The sequence below is a fragment of the Triticum urartu genome, chromosome 2, assembly GCF_003073215.2.
Source record: "Triticum urartu cultivar G1812 chromosome 2, Tu2.1, whole genome shotgun sequence".
Lineage (NCBI taxonomy): Eukaryota > Viridiplantae > Streptophyta > Magnoliopsida > Poales > Poaceae > Triticum > Triticum urartu.
This window is the reverse complement of record NC_053023.1, coordinates 442,428,779-442,438,229: the sequence shown is the minus strand read 5'-3', so window position 1 is coordinate 442,438,229 and position 9,451 is coordinate 442,428,779.

Here is a 9,451-nt window from a genome sequence, read left to right as displayed (position 1 = left end):
TCACAACGTAACTGGGTGATTATAAAGGTGCTCTACAGGTGTCTCCAAAGGTACATGTTGGGTTGGCGTATTTCGAGATTAGGATTTGTCACTCCGATTGTCGGAGAGGTATCTCTGGGCCCTCTCGGTAATGCACATCACATAAGCCTTGCAAGCATTGCAACTAATGAGTTAGTTGTGAGATGATGTATTATGGAACGAGTAAAGAGACTTGCCGGTAACGACATTGAACTAGGTATTGAGATACCAACGATCGAATCTCGGGCAAGTAACATACCGATGACAAAGGGAACAACGTATGTTGTTATGCGGTCTGACCGATAAAGATCTTCGTAGAATATGTAGGAACCAATATGAGCATCCAGGTTCCACTATTGGTTATTGACCGGAGACGTGTCTCGGTCATGTCTACATTGTTCTCGAACCGTAGGGTCCGCATGCTTAATGTTACGATAACAGTTTCATTATGAGTTTATGTATTTTGATGAACCGAAGGTTGCTCGGAGTCCCGGATGTGATCATGGACATGACGAGGAGTCTCGAAATGGTCGAGACATAAAGATCGATATATTGGAAGCCTATATTTGGATATCGGAATCGTTCCGGGTGAAATCGGGATTTTACCGGAGTACCGGAACCCCCCCCCCCCCGGGGGGGGGGGTTATTGGGCCTACATGGGCCCTAAGGGAGAAGAGGAAAGGAGGCAAGAGGTGACCGTGCCCCTCCCCTCCCTAGTCCAAATTGGACAAGGAGAGAGGGGGCGGCGCCCCCCCCCCTTTTCCTTTCCCTCTTCCTCCTCTTTCCCACTTCTCCTTCTCCAACTAGGAAAGAAGGGAGTCCTACTCCCGGTGGGAGTAGGACTCCCCCTTGGCGCGCCCTCCTTGGCCGGCCGCCCCCTCCCCTTGGCTCCTTTATATACGGGGGCAGGGGGCACCCTAGAAGACACAAGTTGATCTTCGTGATCGTTCCTTAGCCGTGTGCAGTGCCCCCCTCCACCATATTCCACCTCGGTCATATTGTAGCGGTGCTTAGGCGAAGCCCTACGACGGTTGAACATCAAGATCGTCACCACGCTGTCGTGCTGACGGAACTCCTCCCCGAAGCTTTGCTGGATCGGAGCCCGGGGAGCGTCATCGAGCTGAACGTGTGCCAAGAACTCGGAGGTGCCGGAGTAACGGTGCTTGGATCGGTTGGACCGGGAAGACGTACGACTACTTCCTCTACGTTGCGTCAACACTTCCGCTTCGGTCTACGAGGGTACGTAGACAACACTCTCCCCTCTCGTTGCTATGCATCACCATGATCTTGCATGTGCGTAGGAATTTTTTTGAAATTACTACGTTCCCCAACAGTATAAGTCATGAAGAAAGCAATAGTAGTAAACTAAATGATCAAGTGCTAAGCTAACGGAATGGGTCATGCCAATCACATCATTCTCCTAATGATGATATCCCATTAATCAAATGACAACTCATGTCTATGGCTAGCAAACTCAACCATCTTTGATCAACGAGCTAGTCAAGTAGAGGCATACTAGTGACACTATGTTTGTCTATGTATTCACACATGTATTATGTTTCCGGTTAATACAATTCTAGCATGAATAATAAACATTTATCATGATATGAGGAAATAAATAATAACTTTATTATTGCCTCTAGGGCATATTTCCTTCAGTCTCCCACTTGCACTAGAGTCAATAATCTAGATTACACAGTAATGATTCTAACACCCATGGAGTCTTGGTGTTGATGTTTTGCTCGTGGAAGAGGCTTAGTCAACAGGTCTGCAACATTCAGATCCATATGTATTTTGCAAATCTCTATGTCTCCCACCTGGACTTGATCCCGGATGGAATTGAAGCGTCTCTTGATTTGCTTGGTTCTCTTGTGAAAACTGGATTCCTTCGCCAAGGCAATTGCACCAGTATTGTCACAAAATATTTTAATTGGACCCGATGCACTAGGTATGACACCTAGATCGGATATGAACTCCCTCATCCAGACTCCTTCATTTGCTGCTTTCGAAGCAGCTATGTACTCCGCTTCACATGTAGATCCCGCCACGACGCTTTGTTTAGAACTGCTCCAACTAAAAGCTCCACCGTTCAATATAAACACATATCCGGTTTGCGATTTAGAATCATCCAGGTCAGTGTCAAAGCTTGCATCGACGTAACCATTTACGACGAGCTCTTTGTCACCTCCATAAACGAGAAATATATCCTTAGTCCTTTTCAAGTATTTCAAGATGTTCTTGACCGCTGTCCAGTGATCCACTCCTGGATTACTTTGGTACCTCCCTGCTAAACTAATAGCAAGGCACACATCAGGTCTGGTACACAGCATTGCATACATGATAGAGCCTATGGCTGAAGCATAGGGAACACTTTTCATTTTCTCTCTATCTTCTGCAGTGGTCGGGCATTGAGTCTTACTCAACTTCACACCTTGTAACACAGGCAAGAACCCTTTCTTAGCTTGATCCTGGACTTCTTCAAAACATTATCAAGGTATGTGCTTTGTGAAAGTCCAATTAAGTGTCTTGATCTATCTCTATAGATTTTGATGCCCAACATATAAGCAGCTTCAGCGAGGTCTTTCATTGAAAAACTCTTATTCAAGTATCATTTTATGCTATCCAGAAATTCTATATCATTTCCAGTCAACAATATGCCATCCACATATAATATTAGAAATGCTACAGATCTCTCACTCACTTTCTTGTAAATACAGGCTTCTCCAAAAGTCTGTATAAAACCATATGCTTTGATCACACTATCAAAACGTTTATTCCAACTCCGAGAGGCGTGCACCAGTCCATAAATGGATCGTTGGAGCTTGCACACTTTGTTAGCACCCTTTGGATCGACAAAACCTTCAGGTTGCATCATATACAACTCTTCTTCCAGAAATCCATTCAAGAATGCAGTCTTTACATCCATTTGCCAAATTTCATAATCATAAAATGCAGCAATTGCTAACATGATTCGGACGCACTTCAGCATCACTACAGGTGAGAAGGTCCCATCGTAGTCAACCCCTTGAACTTGTTGAAAACCTTTCGCAACAAGTTGAGCTTTGTAGATAGTAACGTTACCGTCAGCGCCAGTCTTCTTCTTGAAGATCCATTTATTCTTGATGGCTTGCCGATCATCGGAAAGTCAACCAAAGTCCACACTTTGTTCTCATACATGGATCCCATCTCAGTTTTCATGGCCTCAAGCCATTTTGTGGAATCTGGGCTTATCATCGCTTCCTCATAGTTCGTAGGTTCGTCATGGTCAAGTAACATGACCTCCAGAACAGGATTAACGTACCACTTTGGTGCGGGTCTTACTCTGGTTGACCTACGAGGTTCGGTAGTAACTTGATCTGAAGTTTCATGATGATCATCATTAGCTTCCTCACTAATTGGTGTAGGTGTCACAGGAACCGGTTTCTGTGATGAACTACTTTCCAATAAGGGAGCGGGTACAGTTGCCTCATCAAGTTCTACTTTCCTCCCACTCACTTCTTTCGAGAGAAACTCCTTCTCTAGAAAGGATCCATTCTTAGCAACAAATGTCTTGCCTTCAGATCTGTGATAGAAGGTGTACCCAATAGTTTCCTTTGGGTATCCTATGAAGACACATTTCTCCGATTTGGGTTCGAGCTTATCAGGTTGAAGCTTTTTCACATAAGCATCGCAGCCCCAAACTTTAAGAAATGACAACTTTGGTTTCTTGCAAAACCATAGTTCATAAGGCATTGTCTCAACGGATTTAGATGGTGCCATATTTAACGTGAATGTAGTTGTCTCTAAAGCATAACCCCAAAATGATAGCGGTAAATCAGTAAGAGACATCATAGATCGCACCATATCTAGTAAAGTACGATTACGACATTCGGACACACCATTACGTTGTGGTGTTCCGGGTGACGTGAGTTGTGAAACTATTCCGCATTGTTTCAAATGTAGACCAAACTCATAACTCAAATATTCTCCTCCATGATTAGATCGTAGAAACTTTATTTTCTTGTTGATGATTTTCCACTTCACTCTGAAATTCTTTGAACTTTTCAAATGTTTCAGACTTATGTTTCATTAAGTAGATATACCCATATCTGCTCAAATCATCTGTGAAGGTGAGAAAATAACGATACCCGCTGCGAGCCTCAATATTCATTGGACCACATACATCAGTATGTATGATTTCCAATAAATCTGTTGCTCGCTCAATTGTTCCGGAGAATGGCGTTTTAGTCATCTTGCCCATGAGGCATGGTTCGCAAGTACCAAGTGATTCATAATCAAGTGATTCCAGAAGTCCATCAGTATGGAGTTTCTTCATGTGCTTTACACTAATATGACCTAAACGGCGGTGCCACAAATAAGTTGCACTATCATTATCAACTTTGCATCTTTTGGCTTCAACATTATGAATACGTGTATTACTACTATCGAGATTCAACACAAATAGACCACTCTTCAAGGGTGCATGACCATAAAAGATATTACTCATATAAATAGAACAACCATTATTCTCAGATTTAAATGAATAACCGTCTCGCATCAAACAAGATCCACATATAATGTTCATGCTTAACGCTGGCACCAAATAACAATTATTCAGGTCTAAAATTAATCCCGAAGGTAGATGTAGAGGTAGCGTGCTGACAGCGATCACATCGACTTTGGAACCATTTCCCACACGCATCGTCACCTCGTCCTTAGCTAATCTTTGCTCAATCCGTAGTCCCTGTTTTGAGTTGCAAATATTAGCAACAGAACCAGTATCAAATACCCAGGTTCTACTGCGAGCTCTAGTAAGGTACACATCAATAACATGTATATCACATATACCTTTGTTCACCTTGCCATCCTTCTTATCCACCAAATACTTGGGGCAGTTCCGCTTCCAGTGACCAGTCAGTTTGCAGTAGAAGCACTCAGTCTCAGGCTTAGGTCCAGACTTTGGTTTCTTCTCCTGAGCAGCAACTTGTTTGTCGTTCTTTTTTAAGTTCCCCTTCTTCTTCCCTTTACCCTTTTTCTTGAAACTGGTGGTCTTGTTGACCATCAACACTTGATGCTCCTTCTTGATTTCTACCTCCGCAGCCTTTAGCATTGCGAAGAGCTCGGGAATTGTCTTATCCATCCCTTGCATATTATAGTTCATCACGAAGCTCTTGTAGCTTGGTGGCAGTGATTGAAGAATTATGTCAATGACATTATCGTCCGGAAGATTAACTCCCGGTTGAATCAAGTGATTGCAGTACCCAGACATTCTGAGTATATGTTCACTGACAGAACTATTCTCCTCCATCTTGCAGCTGTAGAACTTATTGGAGACTTCATATCTCTCACTCCTGGCATTTTCTTGAAATATTAACTTCAACTCCTGGAACATCTCATATGCTCCATGACATTCAAAACGTCGTTGAAGTCCCGGTTCTAAGGTGTAAAGCATGGCACACTGAACTATCGAGTAGTCATCAACACGCGACTGCCAGGCATTCACAATGTCTGAAGTTGCCGGTGCAGGTGGTACACCTAGCGGTTCTTCTAGGATGTAATTCTTCTGTGCAGCAATGAGGATAATCCTCAAGTTACGGACCCAATCCGTGTAATTGCTACCATCATCTTTCAACATTGCTTTCTCAAGGAACGCATTAAAATTTAACGGAACAACAGCACGGGCCATCTATCTACAACAACATAGACAAGCAAAATACTATCAGGTACTAAGTTCATGATAAATTTAAGTTCAGTTAATCATATTACTTAAGAACTCCCACTTAGATAGACATCCCTCTAATCGTCGAAGTGATCACGTGATCCAAATCAACTAAATCATAACCGATCATTCACGCTCGACCTTTCAGTCTCAGTGTTCCGAGGCCATATCTGCATATGCTAGGCTCGTCAAGTTTAACCCGAGTATTCTGCATGTGCAAAACTGGCTTGCACCCGTTGTATAAGAACGTTGAGCTTATCACACCCGATCATCACGTGGTGTCTCGGCACGACAAACTTTTGCAATGGTGCATACTCAGGGAGAACACTTGTACCTTGAAAATTTTTAGTGAGAGATCATCTTATAATGCTACTGGCAATCAAAGCAGAATAAGATGCATAAAGGATAAACATCACATGCAATCAATATAAGTGATATGATATGGCCATCATCATCTTGTGCCTTTGATCTCCATCTCCAAAGCACCGTCATGATCACCATCGTCACCGGTGCGACACCTTGATCTCCATCGTAGCATCATTGTCATCTCGCCAACTATTGCTTTTACGACTATCGCTGCCGCTTAGTGATAAAGTAAAGCAATTACATGGCGATTGCATTTCATACAATAAAGCGACAACCATATGGCTCCTGCCAGTTGCCGATAACTCCGTTACAAAACATGATCATCTCATACAATAAAATATAGCGTCATGCCTTGACCATATCACATCACAACATGCCCTGCAAAAACAAGTTAGACATCCTCTACTTTGTTGTTGCAAGTTTTACGTGGCTGCTATGGGCTGAGCAAGAACTGTTCTTACCTACGCATCAAAACCACAATGATAGTTCGTCAAGTTAGTGATGTTTTAACCTTCAACAAGGACCGGGCGTAGTCACACTCGGTTCAACTAAAGTTGGAGAAACTGACACCCACCAGCCACCTGTGTGTAAAGCACGTCGGTAGAACCTGTCTCGCGTCAGCATACGCGTAATGTCGGTTTGGGCCACTTCATCCAACAATACCGCCGAACCAAAGTATGACATGCTGGTGAGCAGTATGACTTGTATCGCCCACAACTCACCTGTGTTCTACTCATTCGTATAATATCTACGCATAAACCTGGCTCGGATGTCGCTGTTGGGGAACATAGTAATTACAAAAAATTTCCTACGCACACGCAAGATCATGGTGATGCATAGCAACGAGAGGAGAGAGTGTCGTCTACGTACCCTCGTAGACCGTAAGCGGAAGCGTTATGACAACACGGTTGATGTAGTCGTGCATCTTCACAATCAACCGATCCTTAGTACCGAACGTACGGCACCTCCGCGTTCAGCACACGTTCAGCTCGGTGATGTCCTGCGAACTCACGATCAAGTAGAGCTTCGGGGAAGAGCTTCGTTAGCACGACGGTGTGCTGATGGTGTTGATGAAGCTACCGATGTAGGGCTTCGCCTAAGCACCGCTATGATATGATAGAGGTGGATTATGGTGGAGGGGGGCACCGCACACGGCAAAAATATCAATGATCAATTGTTGTTGTCTCCAAGGGGTGCCCCCCTCCCCGTATATAAAGGAGTGGAGGAGGGGGAGGGGGCCGGCCTCCTATGGCGGCGCCCCATGAGGAGTCCTACTCCCACCGGGAGTAGGACTCCTCCCTTCCAAGTAGGAGTAGGAGAGGAGAAGGAAGGGAGAGAAGGAAAGGGGGGCGCCGCGCCCTCCTCCTTGTCCAATTCAGACTAGAGAGGGAGGGGCGTGCGGCTCCCCTGGCCGCCCCTCCTCTTCTCCCACTAGGGCCCATTAGGCCCAATATACAACCCGGGGGGTTCCAGTAACCCCCCGATACTCCGGTATATGTCTGAAACCTCCTGAAACACTTCTGGTGTCCGAACATAGTCGTCCAATATATCGATCTTTACGTCTCGACCATTTCGAGACTCCTCGTCATGTCCGTGATCATATTCGGGACTCCAAACTACCTTCGGTATACAAGGTTGTCAGAATATACTCCCTGGGGGGTTCCGGTAACCCCCCGGTACTCCGGTATACAAGGTTGTCAGAATCGCGATTCCGTTATATGATTCTACCACTTTACGATCCAAACTAACCCCTCCGATTCTACGATTTTACTTCATAGAATCAACGTTTCTACGATCCTGATAGTGAAGATTCTATGATTTACGATCCTACCATCGGAGCTCCGATCCGATTCAAAATCACGATTCTGACAACCTTGCCGGTATATGTCCGAAAACCACCGAAACACTTCCGGGGTCCGAACGTAGTTGTCCAATATATCGATCTTTACATCTCGATCATTTCGAGACTCCTCGTCGTGTCCGTGATCATATCCGGGACTCGTAACTACCTTCGGTACATCAAAACACAAAAACTCATAATACCGATCGTCACGGAACTTTAAGCGTGCGGACCCTACGGGTTCGAGAACTATGTAGACATGACCGAGACACGTCTCTGGTCAATAACCAATAGTGGAACCTAGATGCTCATATTGGTTCCTACATATTCTACGAAGATCTTTATCGGTCAAACCGCATAACAACATACGTTGTTCCCTTTGTCATCGGTATGTTACTTGCCTGAGATTCGATCATCGGTATATCAATACCTAGTTCAATCTCGTTACCGGCAAGTCTATTTACTCGTTCCGCAATGCATCATCCCGTAACTAACTCATTAGTCACATTGCTTGCAAGGTTTTATAGTGATGTGCATTACCGAGAGGGCCCAGAGATACCTCTCCGACAATCGGAGTGACAAATCCTATTCTCGATCTACGCCAACTCAACGAACACCATCGGATACACCTGTAGAGCACCTTTATAATCACCCAGTTATGTTGTGACGTTTGGTAGCACACAAAGTGTTCTTCCGGTAACCAGGAGTTGCATAATCTCATAGTCATAGGAACATGTATAAGTCATGAAGAAAGCAATAGCAGTAAACTAAACGATCAAGTGCTAAGCTAACGGAATGGGTCATGTCAATCACATCATTCTCCTAATGATGTGATCCCGTTAATGAAATGACAACTCATGTCTATGGCTAGGAAACTCAACCATCTTTGATCAACGAGCTAGTCAAGTAGAGGCATACTAGTAACATTATGTTTGTCTATGTATTCACACATGTATTATGTTTCCGGTTAATACAATTCTAGCATGAATAATAAACATTTATCATGATATGAGGAAATAAATAATAACTTTATTATTGCCTCTAGGGCATATTTCCTTCAGAAGGATGCTCTTGAATCCCAAATTAAGGACCTTGACCGAACGGCTGATACCTTGGGTCTCTCCGATGATGGGTGGGCTGTGCACTATAACCTCGAGGCCGCCTTGATGCAGTTGCATCATCAGGCGGAAGTCTATTGGCGCCAACGTGGCACGTTGAACTGGACGCTAAAAGGGGACTCCCCTACTGCTTATTTCTTTGCCATCGCCAATGGTCGGAGAAGGTGGTGCTTTATAAATAGCCTGATCATTAATGGTGTTCGGTCCTCGGACCAATCCTTAATCCTCTCTCATGTGGTGGATTTTTTCCACTTTATTAGGGGCCAAACCTCCTTCTGGCTTTACTATCTCGTCCTCCCTGTGGGACAATAATATGAAAGTTTCGGCCGAGGAAAATGAAGCCTTAATGGTTCCCCTCTCTGATAAGGAAATTTTGGATGTGGTTAACTCTGCCAACCCCAACACTGCTTC